This window comes from Oncorhynchus keta, chromosome 30 (assembly GCF_023373465.1).
Source record: "Oncorhynchus keta strain PuntledgeMale-10-30-2019 chromosome 30, Oket_V2, whole genome shotgun sequence".
NCBI lineage: Eukaryota > Metazoa > Chordata > Actinopteri > Salmoniformes > Salmonidae > Oncorhynchus > Oncorhynchus keta.
Window position 1 is genome coordinate 12,755,240 of NC_068450.1, and position 19,694 is coordinate 12,774,933.

At 45.7% G+C, this 19,694-nt stretch overlaps 1 pseudogene; it reads left to right on the top strand.

The window, feature by feature from the left end:
* Positions 1–19,694, top strand: part of LOC118363919 (neuroligin-3-like) — a 516,872-nt pseudogene that overhangs the window by 188,667 nt on the left and 308,511 nt on the right.

Below are 19,694 nucleotides of genomic sequence, written 5' to 3' on the forward strand. Positions count from 1 at the left end.
TCATGAATACATTCAGGGTCGTGAATACATTGAGGGTCGTGAATACATTGAGGGTCGTGAATACATTGAGGGTCATGAATACATTGAGGGTCATGAATACATTGAGGGTCGTGAATACATTGAGGGTCGTGAATACATTGAGGGTCGTGAATACATTGAGGGGCATGAAGACATTGAGGGTCGTGAATACATTGAGGGTCGTGAATACATTGAGGGTCATGAATACATTGAGGGTCATGAATACATTGAGGGTCATGAATACATTGAGGGTCATGAATACATTGAGGTTCATAGCATTACTAATCAGTTGTCTGTCTGTAGACAGAATGAATCTCAGTACTCTGTATAGCAATACACATGCAAATACTAGGACAGGAAGGAGTGGGAAGTGGGAGTGTGTGTCTGTATGATTGTGTGTGCGTGAGTGAGTGAGTGAGTGAGTGAGTGAGTGAGTGAGTGAGTGAGTGAGTGAGTGAGTGAGTGAGTGAGTGAGTGAGTGAGTGGAGGGTGTGTGTGTGTATATGAGTGAGTGAGTGAGTGAGTGAGTGAGTGAGTGAGTGAGTGAGTGAGTGAGTGAGTGAGTGAGTGAGTGAGTGGTGGTGAGTGGTGGTGTGTGAGTGGTGGTGAGTGAGTGAGTGGTGAGTGAGTGGTGAGTGAGTGGTGGTGAGTGAGTGAGTGAGTGAGTGAGTGAGTGGAGGGTGTGTGGTGGTGGTGAGTGAGTGAGTGAGTGAGTGAGTGAGTGAGTGAGTGAGTGAGTGAGTGAGTGAGTGAGTGGAGGGTGTGTGTGTGTGTATATGAGTGAGTGAGTGAGTGAGTGAGTGAGTGAGTGAGTGAGTGAGTGAGTGAGTGAGTGAGTGAGTGGAGGGTGTGTGTGTGTGCTCCAACAGATGAAGTAGATTCAGACCGTCTATGCAGGAGGATGTTGTCTCTGATTAGCCCTTCATGAGGATTCTGAATTTTGTCTCGCTGTCACCATGACAACTTGAATACAATATAACTCTTCTGCATCATAACCCAATGGCTCTCTCTCTCTCTCTCTCTCTGTCTCTCTCTCTCTCTCTCTCTCTGTCTCTCTATCTCTCTCTCTCTCTCTCTCTCTCTCTCTCTCTCTCTCTCTCTCTCTCTCTCTCTCTCTATCTCTCTCTCTCTCTCTCTCTGTCTCTCTATCTCTCTCTCTCTCTCTCTCTCTCTCTCTCTCTCTCTCTCTCTCTCTCTATCTCTCTACCCTCTCTCTCTCTCTCTCTCTCTCTCTCTCTCTCTCTCTCTCTCTCTCTCTCTCTCTCTCTCTCTCTCTCTCTCTCTCTCTTCCTGCCTCTCTCTACCTCTCTCTCTCTCTCTCTCTCTCTCTCTCTCTCTCTCTCCCTCTCTCTATCTCTCTATCCCTCCATCTCTCTGTCTCTCTATCTCTCTATCTCTCTGTCTCTCTTTTCCTCTCTCTCTACCTCTCTCTCTCTCTACCTCTCTCTCTCTCTCTCTCTCTCTCTCTCTCTCTCTCTCTTCCTGCCTCTCTCTACCTCTCTCTCTCTCTCTCTCTCTCTCTCTCTCTCTCTCTCTCGCTCTCGCTCTCTCTCTCTCTCTCTCTCTGACTCTTTTTCTCTCTGTTCAAAAATAAAATCAAACTTTACTCGTCACATGCCCCGAATACAACATGTGTAGACCTTACCGTGAAATGCTTACTTACAAGTCCTTAACCAGCAACGCAGTTCAAGAGACTGAGGTAAACAGACACAGAGAGAGAATGATGGCGATAGAGAGGCAGAGAGAGAGAGAGAGAGAGAGAGAGAGAGAGAGAGAGAGAGAGAGAGAGGAAGAGAGAGACAGAGAGAGAAGTAGAGAGAGGCAGGAGAGAGAGAGAGAGAGAGAGAGAGAGAGAGAGAGAGAGAGAGAGAGAGAGAGAGAGAGAGAGAGAGAGAGAGAGAGAGAGAGAAAGCGAGAGAGAGAGGTAGAGAGAGGCAGGAAGAGAGAGAGAGAGGGGTAGAGAGAGGCAGGGAAAGAGAGAGAGAGAGAGATAGAGAGAGGGGGGTAGGGAGAGGCAGAGAGAGAGAGAGAGAGAAAATTAGAGTGTGAGAGAGAAACTTTCTTGTCTACTCGTACTAAATACCAAGGCAGTAATTCAGAGCCTCTTACAGGCTGTCACACACAGGGCCTTAAGAGGTATGTAGTGGACTTTTATCTGTCTGCTGCTGTCAGCTCTGAATCAGAACGTCATTCTGAAAAACACAACTGATACAGGGGACATTTCATCCGTCATGGTTTGACTAGAGACAGTATAACACTGTACTGTATTATACTATATACATGTAGTATATCCTGTTTCACATACTGTACGTACATACAACATGTACAGTGAGCAGATTAACACAGCATAGTCTAGTAGCTCATCACTGTCCACAGTGATTAGCGTAAGCAGTGTTTATTAGCTGTGTCAGGTATGTTGTCAGCACAGATCAGACTCTTTATTTGGAAACACACTGGTCTTCTGTGGGCCAAAACAAGACACAAATTGGATTATAAAGCTGTAGTTAGATTCACCTGAGGAGAATTCTGATGTACTGTACAACATCCAGCTTGCATTGCCAGCCCAAGTGCTCTTGACTGGTGACAGATTCTCCTTTCCCCCGGCATAATGACTCAGCATTTATCTGGTTTTCAATGGAAGTCAAATCATGACAAATTGACATAGTCCAATCTTTTTCTATCCACACTGGCTTGTTGACTTGGGCGTCTGAAATGGCATCATGTTCCTTATATAGTGTACTACTTCTGTCCAGAGCCCCTGGCCAAAGGTAGTGCACTATATAGTAAAGAGGAAGCCGTTGTGGACAGATCCCTAGACTTAATTCCAGCGTAGAGTAGCTGGTACCTGGGAGGTGTCTGTGTGTGTCTGTGGTGTTTCACCCGCTGCTCTCTGTCTGAGTGTTTGAGTTTAACCCCGTGCTGCTCTGGACGAGAGAGAGGATGGCAATGTGAATGTGTTAATGATGAACAACTCTTCCAGACATACGAGACACCGGGGCCAAACCGGTGATGGTGTTCATCCACGGGGGATCCTACATGGAGGGGACCGGGAATATGATCGACGGGAGCGTCCTGGCAAGCTACGGGAACGTCATCGTGATCACCCTGAACTACCGCGTCGGAGTACTAGGTAAGGCTCTCTACCTCTGACGTCTTTGGTCATCTTTTCTACCATCGCTCTGGTGGGAGGAGCTATAGGAGGCTGGTGGGAGGAGCTATAGGAGGATGGGCTCATTGGAAGGGTTGGAATGGAATGAATGGAATGGAGCCAAACACATCCTACACATGAAAATTACATGTTTGACTATGTTCCATTTACTCCGTTCCTGCCATTACAATGAGCCCATCCTCCTATACCCCCCCCCACCAGCCTCCTCTGGTAGGCCAGATATGTATGTTGTTGACATGCGTACGTTAACATGTGAAGGTGTTTGCTTGATGCTGTTTACCTGATGTTGGATATCATGCTTGCTGCTATTATACAAAGAGGAGTAATTATTGGGTGCACTGTGAGTGTTTTTCTGTTGCTGGGTTAGGAATAAATGAAGAAATTATTGTAATGAGAGTGGGAAAAAAGACTCGATGGGATGGGCGTGATACCAGAGAGGATTTAGAGAGAGGGAGATAAGTGTGTGAGAGAGGGAGAGAGCAGGAAGGAGAGACAGAGAGAGATGAGTGTGTGAGGGAGCAGGAGAGAGAGAGAGAGAGAGAGAGAGAGAGAGAGAGAGAGAGAGAGAGAGAGAGAGAGAGAGAGATGAGTGTGTGAGAGAGGGAGAGAGCAGGGAGGAGAGAGAGAGAGATGAGTGTGAGAGAGAGCAGGGAGGAGAGAGAGAGAGAGAGAGATGAGTGTGTGAGAGAGGGTGAGAGCAGGGAGGAGGAGAGAGAGAGAGAGAGAGAGAGAGAGAGAGAGAGAGAGAGAGAGAGAGAGATGAGTGTGTGAGAGAGGGAGAGAGCAGGGAGAGAGAGAGAGAGATGAGTGTGTGAGAGAGCAGGGAGGAGAGAGAGAGAGATGAGTGTGTGAGAGAGCAGGGAGGAGAGAGAGAGAGATGAGTGTGTGAGAGAGCAGGGAGGAGAGAGAGAGAGATGAGTGTGTGAGAGAGCAGGGAGGAGAGAGAGAGAGATGAGTGTGTGAGAGAGGGAGAGAGCAGGGAGGAGAGAGAGAGATGAGTGTGTGAGAGAGCAGGGAGGAGAGAGAGAGAGATGAGTGTGTGAGAGAGCAGGGAGGAGAGAGAGAGAGATGAGTGTGTGAGAGAGCAGGGAGGAGAGAGAGAGAGATGAGTGTGTGAGAGAGCAGGGAGGAGAGAGAGAGAGGCAGAGCGAGAAAGAAAACTAAAGAGCTGGATTGGCTGAGCAATAGAGGAGGAACAAGACTGGTACAGATAGTTTAAGAGAGAGGAGAGAGTGAGTAAATGAGACAAGAGAGAGAGAAGCAGAGAGAGAGAAGCAGAGAGAGAGGAGAGAGAGTAAATGAGACAAGAGAGAGAGAAGCAGAGAGAGAAGCAGAGAGAGTAAATGAGGCAAGAGAGAGAAGCAGAGAGAGAAGCAGAGAGAGGAGAGAGAGAGTAAATGAGACAAGAGAGAGAAGCAGAGAGAGAAGCAGAGAGAGGAGAGAGAGAGTAAATGAGACGAGAGAGAGAGAAGCAGAGAGAGTAAATGAGGCAAGAGAGAGAAGCAGAGAGAGGAGAGAGAGAGTAAATGAGACAAGAGAGAGAAGCAGAGAGAGAGAAGCAGAGAGAGGAGAGAGTAAATGAGACGAGAGAGAGAAGCAGAGAGAGGAGAGAGAGAGTAAATGAGACAAGAGAAAGAGAAGCAGAGAGAGGAGAGAGAGAGTAAATGAGGCAAGAGAGAGAGAAGCAGAGAGAGAGAAGCAGAGAGAGTAAATGAGGCAAGAGAGAGAGAAACAGAGAGAGAGAAGCAGAGAGAGTAAACAAGGCAAGAGAGAGAGAAGCAAAGAGAGAGAAGCAGAGAGAGTAAATGAGGCAAGAGAGAGAAGCAGAGAGAGAGAAGCAGAGAGAGTAAACAAGGCAAGAGAGAGAGAAGCAAAGAGAGAGAAGCAGAGAGAGGAGAGAGAATAAATTAGGCGAAAGAGAATCAGAGAGGGAGAGAAATGCAGAGAGAGAGAGAGAGAGGGAGAGAGAGAGAGAGAGAGAGAGAGAGAGAGAGAGAGAGAGAGAGAGAGAGAGAGAGAGAGAGAGAGTAAACGAGGCAAGAGAGAGAAGCAGAGAGAGTAAATGAGGCAAGAGAGAGAGAAGCAGAGGGAGGGAAGCAGAGAGAGAAGCAGAGAGAGTAAATGAGGCAAGAGAGGGAGAAACAGAGAGAGAGAAGCAGAGAGAGGAGAAAGAGAGTAAATGAGGCAAGAGAGAGAGAAGCAGAGAGAGAGAGCAGAGAGAGGAGAGAATAAATGAGGCGAAAGAGAATCAGAGAGGGAGAGAAATGCAGAGAGAGAGAGAGAGAGAGAGAGAGAGAGAGAGAGAGAGAGAGAGAGAGAGAGAGAGAGAGAGAGAGAGAGAGAGAGAGAGAGAGAGAGAGCAGAGCTGGGGCTAAGGGGCTGAGCTGAGAGGCTGTTGGGAGGGCATTGACTCACAGCTGAATCTCCTCTCACAGACACAGCTCCATGGAAACCACTGCAGTTGCAGCGAGCAGCAATACAAAATGGAGTTTGTTAGCCAACACACTATCAGAGCTCTCTCTCTCTCCCTCTCTCACACATGCCAGCACACATGCAGATGTAGACACACACACACATACACACACACACACACACACACACACACAAAGCCCTGTAGATATCCCTCTCTCTTCCTGTTTTCATTTGGTTCCTCTGGTGGTACATCCAATTCTTACAAAATTGTCACTGCAAAATCATATTGGGGATTTTGTATTGGTAAACGGATAATGCTGTTTCCACGGAAGCAGCATTGTTGTTGTTGTTGTTGTTGTTGTTTGTGCTCAGTTGACTCCCCAGTGTTTCTTTGAGTACAGAGCTGAGGAGACTGTTTGCTATGGTGGATATTGTGCAGAAGTGCAAAGCTAAATCACAGAGGTATTAGTACAGTTGAAGTGGGAAGTTTACATACACCTTAGCCAGATACATTTAAACTCCGTTTTTACAATTCCTGACATTTAATCCTAGTAACAATTCTCTGTCTTAGGTCAGTTAGGATCACCACTTTATTTTAGGAATGTGAAATGTCAGATTAATAGTCGAGAGAATGATTTATTTCAGCTTTTATTTCTTTCATTATATTCCCAGTGGGTCAGAAGTGTACATACAATCAATTAGTATGTGGTAGCATTGCCTTTAAATTGTTTAACTTGGGTCAAAAGCCTTCCACAAGCTTCCCACAATAAGTTGGGTGAATTTTGGCCCATTCCTCCTGACAGAGCTGGTGTAACTGAGTCAGGTTTGTAGACCTCCTTGCTCGCACACGCTTTTTCAGTTCTGCCCACAAATGTTCAATTGGATGGAGGTCAGGGCTTTGTGACGGCCACTCCAATACCTTGACTTTGTTGTCCTTAGGCCAGTTTGCTACAACTTTGGAAGTATGCATGGGGTCATTGTCCATTTGGAAGACCCATCTGCGACCAAGCTTTAACTTCCTGACTGATGTCTGATGTTACTTCAATATATCCACATAATGTTCCCCCTCATTTTTTATTTTATTTATTTCACCTTTATTTAACCAGGTAGGCTAGTTGAGAACAAGTTCTCATTTGCAACTGCGACCTGGCCAAGATAAAGCATAGCAGTGTGAACAGACAACACAGAGTTACACATGGAGTAAACAATTAACAAGTCAATAACACAGGAGAAAAATTGGGAGTCTATATACAATGTGTGCAAAAGGCATGAGGAGGTAGGCGAATAATTACAATTTTGCAGATTAACACTGGAGTGATAAATGATCAGATGATCATGTACAGGTAGAGATATTGGTGTGCAAAAGAGCAGAAAAGTAAATAAATAAAAACTGTGGGGATGAGGTAGGTGAAAATGGGTGGGCTATTTACCAATAGACTATGTACAGCTGCAGCGATCGGTTAGCTGCTCGGATAGCTGATGTTTGAAGTTGGTGAGGGAGATAAAAGTCTCCAACTTCAACGATTTTTGCAATTCGTTCCAGTCACAGGCAGCAGAGTACTGGAACGAAAGGCGGCATGATGCCATCTATTTGGTGAAGGGCACCAGTCCCTCCTGCAGCAAAGCACCCCCACAACATGATGCTGCCACCCCCATGCTTCACGGTTGGGATGGTGTTCTTTGGCTTGTAAGCCTCCCCCTTTTTCCTCCAATGATAACGATGGTCATTATGGCCAAAAAGTTGTTTGTTTCATCAGACCAGAGGATATTCCTCCAAAAAGTACGATCTTTGTCCCCATGTGCAATTGCAAACTGTAGTCAGGCTTTTTTATGTCGGTTTTGGAGCAGTGACTTCTTCCTTGCTGAGCTGCCTTTCAGGTTATGTCGATATAGGACTTGTTTTACTGTGGATATAGATGCTTTTGTACCTGTTTCCTCCAGCATCTTCACAAGGTCCTTTGCTGTTGTTCTGGGATTGATTTGCACTTTTTGTACCAAAGTGCGTTCATCTCTAGGAGACAGAACACGTCTCCTTCCTGAGCGGTATGACAGCTGCGTGGTCCCATGGTGTTCATACTTGCGTACTATTGTTTGTACAGATGAACGTGGTACCTTCAGGCGTTTGAAAATTGCTCCCAAGGATGAACCAGACTTGTGGAGGTCTACAATTTATTGGCTGTACAGGACAGTAAGGTATAGTACAGGACAGTAAGGTATAGTACAGGACAGTAAGGTATAGTACAGGACAGTAAGGTACACTACAAGGCAGTAAGGTACTGATTTCCCAAACTTTAAACATCCCAAGGAGCACTGTGCAAGCGATAATAATGAATTGGAAGGAGTATCAGACCACTGCAATTCTACCAAGACCTGGCCGTCCCTCTAAACTTTCAGCTCATACAAGGAGAAGACTGATCAGACATGCAGCCAAGAAGCCCATGATCACTCTGGATGAACTGCAGAGATCTACAGCTGAGGTGGGAGACTCTGTCCATAGGACAACAATCAGTCGTATATTGCACAAATCTGGCCTTTATGGAAGAGTGGCAAGAAGAAAGCCATTTCTTAAAGATATCCATAAAAAGTGTTGTTTAAAGTTTGCCACAAGCCACCTGGGAGACACACCAAACATGTGGAAGAAGGTGCTCTGGTCAGATGAAACCAAAATGGAACTTTTTGGCAACAATGCAAAACGTTATGTTTGGCGTACAAGCAACACAGCTGATCACCCTGAACACACCATCCCCACTGTCAAACATGGTGGTGGCAGCATCATGGTTTGGGCCTGCTTTTCTTCAGCAGGGACAGGGAAGATGGTTAAAATTGATGGCGAGATGGATGGAGCCAAATACAGGACCATTCTGGAAGAAAACCTGATGGAGTCTGCAAAAGACCTGAGACTGGGACGGAGATTTGTCTTCCAACAAGACAATAATCCAAAACATAAAGCAAAATCTATAAAGGAATGGTTCAAAAATAAACATATCCAGGTGTTAGAATGGCCAAGTCAAAGTCCAGACCTGAATCCAATCGAGAATCTGTGGAAAGAACTGAAAACTGCTGTTCACAAATGCTCTCCATCCAACCTCACTGAGCTCGAGCTGTTTTGCAATGAGGAATGGGAAAAATGTTCAGCCTCTCGATGTGCAAAACTGATAGAGACATACCCCAAGCGACTTACAGCTGTAATCGCAGCAAAAGGTGGCGCTACAAAGTATTAACAGGTACAGTACAGGACAGTAAGGTACAGTATAGGGCAGTAAGGTACATATGCAAGAGGATGGAAACATACTGTAGTGTAGTGAATATAGGCAAGGTGATTGATTCATTACAAAAAGCTTAGATCTTAGAGACTTCATCTGTACCATGTCGCTCTCCCAACGGTTTTGTTGGTGCCTAAAACCAGAAAATCCCGATAAGAAATAAATGTGATTGGTCCGCACTCAAAATATATGTCGCATAAAACGTATCTCATTTTTAAAACATTTTTTAAAATTATTTTTTGATTGTGTTATTTGAGATGATTTTAGTCCAGAGAGACATCAGAATATATTGGAGGACAACCAGACCATCACTACCAGTACAGTACATGGTCTCTCTTGTAAAAAATAGATTGTATCTCCAGACCTACCAGGGTAAATTCATGTGCAATACAAATATAAATAAGAAATGAAGTTGTACATCCTGGTCCTCTAACAGTTGGCTGAGAAGAGGAGTCCTGACCTTGGATGTTGGCAGGACTCTGAGTCTTTGTAAAACTGTTATGCATTTAGAAAGATGAATGAAGTATTTCCCTATGGGGGGGGGGATTGACATGCTCTGGAGAGCCAGTGACTAATTATTATGAGTAAAGAGCAGTGATACAAGATACTCCCCTCTGACTGCCACTCATTACACACCATTATAGAGACACAACAACCCAGGATTAAAGAACCACCCACACACAGTCAGGGTCACACAGGAATCAATGGGCTGGGGGAGGAAACAAGATGTTAATTTTATAAATGAACATCTTTATCCCAACTGGACAACCATAACCAAATACAGAGTTCAGTTTCTATTTATTATGGATGCCCATTAGGGGCGGCAGGGTAGCCTAGTGGTTAGAGCGTTGAGCTAGTAACCGAAAGGTTGCAAGTTCATATCCCTGAGCTGACAAGGTACAAATCTGTCGTTCTGCCCCTGAACAGGCAGTTAACCCACTGTTCCTAGTCTGTTATTGAAAATAAGAATTTGTTCTTAACTGACTTTCCTAGGTAAATAAAAGTACAATTTAAAAAAAGTTCCTGCCAAGGCAAAATCTTTATTTAACTAGGCAAGTCAGTTAAGAACTTAAGAACAGAACAACAGATACAGGTGTACCTTGTCAGCTCTGGGATTCCAACAGGCTACCCTGCCACTAAATTTAGTGAGGGAGATACGAGTCTCCAGCTTCGGTGATCCAGCTTCAGTGTGTGTAAAGTGTGTATATCGACTCTAGTGTGTAGCATTAGGGTCCCACTTAATTAATGTGTTCTCCATATGAACTGGATCACAGTGGGGTCCCCCCCATTCGTGATTAAATATTAAACCTGTAATTAACCTGCAATAAGGATGGGGGAACAATCTATCCACTAGAGCAGGGTAATTCACCTCTGACCCTACGAGGTCCGGAGCCTTCTGGTTTTCTGTTCTACCTGATAATGTAATTCACCTCTGACCCTACGAGATCCGGAGCCTTCTGGTTTTCTGTTAGTACCTGATAATGTAATTCAACTCTGACCCTACGAGGTCCGGAGCCTTCTGGTTTTCTCTTCTACCTGATAATGTAATTACACCCACCTAGTGTCTGAGTTTGAGGGCACTATAGAGCAGTGGTTCCCAAACTAGGGCCTAATATCGTGTTTGAGCTACCTTAGATCAATGGAAAAAGTCTCACTTAACCGTTGCACTTGAATCATACACACAGTGAATGACAAGGCCCACTATGCTATGAAACACCACATTATTACAGAGACTATGATATTACCGGCCGCAATTGATATGGTGAAAACAATGTGTGGGGAGGCAGAGGCACAGAAACTCAGATCAATACCTTTGTCAGAAAACACTGTTAAACAAATCATTTATGGTATTGCTAGCAATCAAGAGGAGAGTGACTGTCGTTCACAAGGACATGTGGTTCTGTCTCACTACTCCAGAGCATTAAAGGGCACATGGGATGTTCAGAGTGCTGCGTGGCTATACTGATGAAAAACTGATTCCATGGGATTGAAAGGTGGGCTTTTGTACAGATGGGGCTCCATCTATGGCGGGATGGCGAGCAGGCCTCTACACTTTAGATATGAATGAGTCTCCCTCTGCCATATGGACACATTGTATGATACACCCACTGAGCTATAATGGATACACCGAGAGCACCTTGCGGCAAAAGAGCTGAGCACAGAACTCAGAGATATACAGTACTGCAGCAGATAACTTGGATTGGAACTACATCAAGCCACATCCAGTGTGTTCACGCCTCTTCTCAAAACTACGATATGGGATCAGAGATGACAGTGTTCTATTTCACAGCGAGGCTTAGCGGTTATCGAGGAGGAGGGTTGGAGAGATTTTTCACATTGAGAGAGGAACTGTTGTCTCATTCACAACGGATGTGAAAAACAAACTGACTTGGCTGACTTTCTGTGTTATGAAAAGAAAACGTCTCTTCTCAATGTAACAGACATATTTGGGAAACTGAAGGAACAACACAGGCATGCAGGGGAACTGAAGGAACAGGCATGCAGGGGAACTGAAGGAAGAGGCATGCAGGGGAACTGAAGGAACAGGCATGCAGGGGAACTGAAGGAACAACACAGGCATGCAGGGGAACTGAAGGAACAGGCATGCAGGGGAACTGAAGGAACAGGCATGCAGGGAACTGAAGGAACAGGCATGCAGGGAACTGAAGGAACAGGCATGCAGGGGAACTGAAGGAACAGGCATGCAGGGGAACTGAAGGAACAGGCATGCAGGGGAACTGAAGGAACAGGCATGCAGGGGAACTGAAGGAACAGGCATGCAGGGGAACTGAAGGAACAACACAGACATGCAGGGGAACTGAAGGAACAACACAGACATGCAGGGGAACTGAAGGAACAACACAGACATGCAGGGGAACTGAAGGAACAACACAGACATGCAGGGGAACTGAAGGAACAGGCATGCAGGGGAACTGAAGGAACAGGCATGCAGGGGAACTGAAGGAACAGGCATGCAGGGGAACTGAAGGAACAACACAGGCATGCAGGGGAACTGAAGGAACAACACAGACATGCAGGGGAACTGAAGGAACAACACAGGCATGCAGGGGAACTGAAGGAACAGGCATGCAGGGGAACTGAAGGAACAGGCATGCAGGGGAACTGAAGGAACAACACAGACATGCAGGGGAACTGAAGGAACAGGCATGCAGGGGAACTGAAGGAACAACACAGACATGCAGGGGAACTGAAGGAACAACACAGGCATGCAGGGGAACTGAAGGAACAGGCATGCAGGGGAACTGAAGGGAACAGGCATGCAGGGGAACTGAAGGAACAGGCATGCAGGGGAACTGAAGGAACAACACAGGCATGCAGGGGAACTGAAGGAACAGGCATGCAGGGGAACTGAAGGAACAGGCATGCAGGGGAACTGAAGGAACAACACAGGCATGCAGGGGAACTGAAGGAACAGGCATGCAGGGGAACTGAAGGAACAACACAGGCATGCAGGGGAACTGAAGGAACAGGCATGCAGGGGAACTGAAGGAACAGGCATGCAGGGGAACTGAAGGAACAACACAGACATGCAGGGGAACTGAAGGAACAGGCATGCAGGGGAACTGAAGGAACAGGCATGCAGGGGAACTGAAGGAACAGGCATGCAGGGGAACTGAAGGAACAGGCATGCAGGGGAACTGAAGGAACAACACAGGCATGCAGGGGAACTGAAGGAACAACACAGACATGCAGGGGAACTGAAGGAACAGGCATGCAGGGGAACTGAAGGAACAGGCATGCAGGGGAACTGAAGGAACAGACATGCAGGGGAACTGAAGGAACAGGCATGCAGGGGAACTGAAGGAACAGGCATGCAGGGGAACTGAAGGAACAACACAGGCATGCAGGGGAACTGAAGGAACAACACAGACATGCAGGGGAACTGAAGGAACAGGCACACAGACAGGCAGGGGAACTGAAGGAACAGGCATGCAGGGGAACTGAAGGAACAGGCATGCAGGGAACTGAAGGAACAACACAGGCTGAAGGAACAAACAGGGGAACTGGGAACTGAAGGAACAACACAGGGGAACTGAAGGAACAGGCATGCAGGGGAACTGAAGGAACAACACAGACATGCAGGGGAACTGAAGGAACAGGCATGCAGGGGAACTGAAGGAACAGGCATGCAGGGGAACTGAAGGAACAGGCATGCAGGGGAACTGAAGGAACAGGCATGCAGGGGAACTGAAGGAACAGGCATGCAGGGGAACTGAAGGAACAACACAGGCATGCAGGGGAACTGAAGGAACAGGCATGCAGGGGAACTGAAGGAACAGGCATGCAGGGGAACTGAAGGAACAGGCATGCAGGGGAACTGAAGGAACAGACATGCAGGGGAACTGAAGGAACAACACAGACATGCAGGGGAACTGAAGGAACAGACATGCAGGGGAACTGAAGGAACAGGCATGCAGGGGAACTGAAGGAACAACACAGGCATGCAGGGGAACTGAAGGAACAGGCATGCAGGGGAACTGAAGGAACAGGCATGCAGGGGAACTGAAGGAACAGGCATGCAGGGGAACTGAAGGAACAACACAGGCATGCAGGGAACTGAAGGAACAACACAGGCATGCAGGGGAACTGAAGGAACAGGCATGCAGGGGAACTGAAGGAACAACACAGGCATGCAGGGGAACTGAAGGAACAACACAGACATGCAGGGGAACTGAAGGAACAACACAGACATGCAGGGGAACTGAAGGAACAACACAGACATGCAGGGAACTGAAGGAACAACACAGACATGCAGGGGAACTGAAGGAACAACACAGACATGCAGGGGAACTGAAGGAACAACACAGACATGCAGGGGAACTGAAGGAACAACACAGGCATGCAGGGGAACTGAAGGAACAACACAGACATGCAGGGGAACTGAAGGAACAGGCATGCAGGGGAACTGAAGGAACAACACAGGCATGCAGGGGAACTGAAGGAACAGGCATGCAGGGGAACTGAAGGAACAGGCATGCAGGGAACTGAAGGAACAGGCATGCAGGGGAACTGAAGGAACAGGCATGCAGGGGAACTGAAGGAACAGGCATGCAGGGGAACTGAAGGAACAGGCATGCAGGGGAACTGAAGGAACAACACAGGCATGCAGGGGAACTGAAGGAACAGGCATGCAGGGGAACTGAAGGAACAGGCATGCAGGGGAACTGAAGGAACGCCACAGGCATGCAGGGGAACTGAAGGAACAACACAGGCAGGGGAACTGAAGGAACAGGCATGCAGGGGAACTGAAGGAACAACACAGGCATGCAGGGGAACTGAAGGAACAGGCATGCAGGGGAACTGAAGGAGCAACACAGGCATGCAGGGGAACTGAAGGAACAGGCATGCAGGGGAACTGAAGGAACAGGCATGCAGGGGAACTGAAGGAACAACACAGGCATGCAGGGGAACTGAAGGAACAGAACGCAGGCATGCAGGGGAACTGAAGGAACAGGCATGCAGGGAACTGAAGGAACAGGCATGCAGGGGAACTGAAGGAACAGGCATGCAGGGGAACTGAAGGAACAGGCATGCAGGGGAACTGAAGGAACAGGCACGCAGGGGAACTGAAGGAACAACACAGGCAGGGGAACTGAAGGAACAACGCAGGGGAACTGAAGGAACAACACAGGCAAGGGAACTGAAGGAACAGGCATGCAGGGGAACTGAAGGAACAACACAGGCATGCGGGGAACTGAAGGAACAACAGGCAGGGGAACTGAAGGAACAACATGCAGGGGAACTGAAGGAACAACACAGGGAACTGAAGGAACAACACAGGCATGCAGGGGAACTGAAGGAACAACGCATGCAGGGGAACTGAAGGAACAAACAGGCATGCAGGGGAACTGAAGGAACAGGCAAGGAACAACACAGACATGCAGGGGAACTGAAGGAACAGGCATGCAGGGGAACTGAAGGAACAACACAGGCATGCAGGGGAACTGAAGGAACAACACAGGGGAACTGAAGGAACAACACAGACATGCAGGGGAACTGAAGGAACAACACAGACATGCAGGGGAACTGAAGGAACAACACAGACATGCAGGGGAAATACCAAAACATTCTACAGATGACTGACCAAATCAGTGGATTCATAGGAAATTATTATTATATTAAGAGCGATTCTTTCAAAAGCCAACCATTCCCCCTTCCCTCGGCTGTGCATGTTTATAACAGAAAATAACATGAAAGCCAACCATTCCCTCTTCCCTCGGCTGTGCATGTTTATAACATAAAATAACATGAAAGCCAACCATTCCCTCTTCCCTAGGCTGTGCATGTTTATAACATAAAATAACATGAAAGCCAACCATTCCCTCTTCCCTCGGCTGTGCATGTTTATAACATAAAATAACATGAAAGCCAACCATTCCCTCTTCCCTAGGCTGTGCATGTTTATAACATAAAATAACATGAAAGCCAACCATTCCCTCTTCCCTAGGCTGTGCATGTTTATAACATAAAATAACATGAAAGCCAACCATTCCCTCTTCCCTAGGCTGTGCATGTTTATAACATAAAATAACATGAAAGCCAACCATTCCCTCTTCCCTAGGCTGTGCATGTTTATAACATAAAATAACATGAAAGCCAACCATTCCCTCTTCCCTAGGCTGTGCATGTTTATAACAGAAAATAACATGAAAGCCAACCATTCCCTCTTCCCTCGGCTGTGCATGTTTATAACAGAAAATAACATGAAAGCCAACCATTCCCTCTTCCCTCGGCTGTGCATGTTTATAACAGAAAATAACATGAAAGCCAACCATTCCCTCTTCCCTCGGCTGTGCATGTTTATAACATAAAAGCCAACCATTCCCTCTTCCCTCGGCTGTGCATGTTTATAACAGAAAATAACATGAAAGCCAACCATTCCCTCTTCCCTCGGCTGTGCATGTTTATAACATAAAAGCCAACCATTCCCTCTTTCCTCGGCTGTGCATGTTTATAACAGAAAATAACATGAAAGCCAACCATTCCGTCTTCCCTCGGCTGTGCATGTTTCTAACAGAAAACTGCATCAGTAAGTGTCCCGCACGAGTGATGACTGCTCACCTCCACTGCTTGGAAGAGCACTATGGAACCTACTTCCCAATACGTTTGACTGTGATCCTGGCTCAGTTGACATGCCGGTAAGTGAAATCGAACAGCTGATCGAGCTGTCATGTGACTGAATGCATTCACAGGTCAATATGTAGGAATTTTGGTTCCTGACTCAAAGAGAAAAATACCCTGTTGTCTGCCTCTGACGATTAATGCCATGTTCAACACAACTGGGAACTCAGGCCTCTTTCTAGAGCTCTGACTTTCCCTCCTGAAGATCACTGACGTCATGATTTCGTATTTTTTCGAGTTCCTAGTTGTTTTGAAAGCACCATAAAACTCATGGTGCCCTTCACCAGCTCATATCTGTGTGAAGCTGGATTCAGTCTTGTCTGCGTTAAAACCAAATATCCATCCCTGTTGGATGAGACAGCAGAGATGAGGTCCTCACTGTCGACCACGCCCCCTGACGTTGAGAAGCCACGCCCCTTGACTTTGAGGAGCTCTGACGCGACTTGCATCAAGCCACACCCATAGTCCCAAATAAAAAAGTAAACATTGTCAGTTAATTACATAATTATTTTCACATAGTTGGGGTCGCGATACTTGTTTGATATGAAAATGGGGTCGTGGGCCAGAAAAGTTTGGGAACCCCTGCACTAACATTATTTTTCAGCCCAATTAACGATTCTCTCGTCTTTATTTTTCGCTATGTAGTTAACGTTAGCTAGCGCATGTTGGCTGTACCTGCACCAAAGCTCTGGTATTTTTCCTTCTCTAGCTCGTTCTCCATCTTCTTTTTAAATGGTGAGCCATCATTTTTTTCAGCATTTTCATTTCCATGTTTGATCAGAACTTGTTTTCTCTCTTGTCCATGGTGAGCAATATATTTGGAACATCAATTTGCAATAAAATCGCAGTATCGAATTGCAATACATATAGAATTGTGAGAATTGCAACACATATTGTAGGAGCACATTAGTATCTTGATCATTTTGTATAGTGAGGTCCCTGGAAATTCCTAGCCCGACCTGTAATTAATTATCCTGCGTTGTTTCCACGCCGTACACATCTAAATGGGGAAAGAAAGCCAGAGATATGAAACTTTTCCAGAGCCCCAGGAGGGTAGCGGAGTCCTCACTTTGAAGACATAATTACTGTCACAGTATTGGAGGAGAGAGAGAAGAGGGAGGAGAGAGAGAGAGAGAGAGAGAGAGAGATGATACAAGCCAGGGCGAAGAGAAGATGTAGAATGGACATTACTTCATTAGAATAGGAATGTTGGTGACTGTAGTCTAGGTTATATTCTCTTCTCTCTCACAGAGGTACCGTAGGTACCTTTCACATTCTAACAATACATTAACAGGACAGTGAAAGTATGATTTAAGCTGTCATAAATTGGTATTGAAATATTGAATAGGCTAACTGCAGCCTGCCCTTTTCACCTTTTAAACAGATCATGCTTTGTTAATGCCAGTTCCATCTGGCTTCTCCACAGATAGACATTCAAAAAAGAAAAGAAAACAATCCCTAATTTACCACACGGTCTCCATTAAATGAAATAAAATGAATTTAGACGGTTGTATTTGTCAGGAGTTGGTCATTATATTATTAATAAATTTCATTGATTGCCCAAGAAGGGATGTGTTAGTGGAGTAGTGGAGGTGAAAACCTGTATTAGTGAGAGAGAGAGCTGAGAGCACCATCGTTAGAGTTGTCTGGTCTGTTTTCTACTTTAAATGAATTATCTTGTCTCAATTATTCCCTCATCCCTTTAAGCTGCCTAATTAAAAGAGCGTTCATTTTTTCATTAATTTTGTTTTATTTATTTATTTATTTATCAATTTTCACTTGAAATTGTACGGCCCCGGTTTTGAATCTGAATTAATTTTGCAGCTGCCAGTATTCAAATGAAGAGAGTCCTGCTTCTATACTTGAGGGGGAAAGAGATGGAAAGTTACAATCAGGGTTACATCTTTTCCCTCGTTTTTCCTCTCTCGCCTGCTGGGAAGTGTTTAACTCTTTAGTACTATGAAGCAAATATAGAGTTTATACAGTACCAGTCAAAAGTTTGGACAAACCTACTCATCCAAGGGTTTTTCTTTATTTTTACTATTTTCTACAGTGTAGAATACTAGTGAAGACATCACAATTATGAAATAACACATATGGAATCATGTAGTAACCAAAGAAAGTGTTAAACAAATCCAAATATATATTACATTTTAGATTCTTCAAATTAGCCACCCATTGCCTTAATGACAGCATGTATTCATGGTATCAGAACTCAGGTTAAGACACAGATGTAGACAGCTAGAGTCACAGATGTTTACTGACCCAAACAGGGGGCAGGAAAAAGACAGGTCAAAGGCAGGCAGAGGTCAGTAATCCAGGGCAGAGTCAGTAAGGTACAGAACAGAAGGCAGGCAGAGGTCCATAATCCAGGGCAGAGTCAGTAAGGTACAGGACAGAAGGCAGGCTCAACAATATAGACAACTCTGGGTGTGTAGTCGGTGTAAGCGAAGTCAATCTAGCACAAAGACAGCTGAAACAGATCAGGAAACATGGATCCAAGAGAAGCTTCCCCCCCAAAAAAATGGACCAATAAAAAAATACAAATAACACAAATAATGTATCTTTCATCTGTGTGTTTCATAAGTTCCCTTCAATTCACAACAGGCTAAATGTGTCTAACAGGAGAAAGCATCCGAGCGAGACAGCGCCCCTCTGTCTCTACGTGTACCCCATCTATCTGACGCTGTCTCTTCTTTAACGACTATGACATTGTTGCCACGCGTAGCTGTAACAGTTTTCTTGACTTGAAGGAGAGGCGGACCAAAGCGCAGCGTGGTTATTTTGATTCATGTTTAATAAAGCACTTCACATGAACAAACTAAAGAAAACGTGAAAACCCAAACCAGCCCTATATGGTGCAAACACAGAGACAGGAACAATCACCCACAAAACCCAACACCAAACAGGCTACCTAAATATGGTTCCCAATCAGAGACAATGACTAACACCTGCCTCTGATTGAGAACCATGTCAGGCCCGACATAGAAATAGACAAACAAGACATCCAACATAGAATGCCCACTCAGATCACACCCTGACCAAACGAAACATAGAAACATACAAAGCAAACTATGGTCAGGGTGTGACAGTAGCATTGAAGGCAAGCAAAGCCAGCAAGCATTTGGCCTCCCTTGACCAAAGCCAGCAAGCATTTGGCCTCCCTTGACCAAAGCCAGCAAGCATTTGGCCTCCCTTGACCAAAGCCAGCAAGCATTTGGCATCCCTTGACCAAAAAATGTATGTCTTGTATTTTGCATATGTCATTTACAGAAAAACTTGAATTGTTGCATCTCGTTGTGTTGTCCTCCTGTGTCTAGCTAGCTAAAATTGGCACTTTCCTAAATTACCCATTGATGGCGATAGGGATTTGAACTTGTGGTTTTACTTAATTCTCCGTACTGGCCAATGATAACAGTATAACGGAGATTCTGATCCAACCATTAATTCATACATTGTTGTGTCCCTGGCCAGAGAAGACAGAAGTCCAATATGTATCTAGCTGTAGAAGGCTAATGTTAACTAGCTAACGTTGCCCATGAAAGGAAGTTAGGCTAGAGAGCAAGCATTATAGCCAGGTAGCCTAGGACAACAAAAACTAAAAGTGTGTACTGTATGAATGAGTGATAGATTGTTTCATCAACATGAAAGAGAGGAGGATGGCATTGGAGTTTCTCTACAGATAGGGT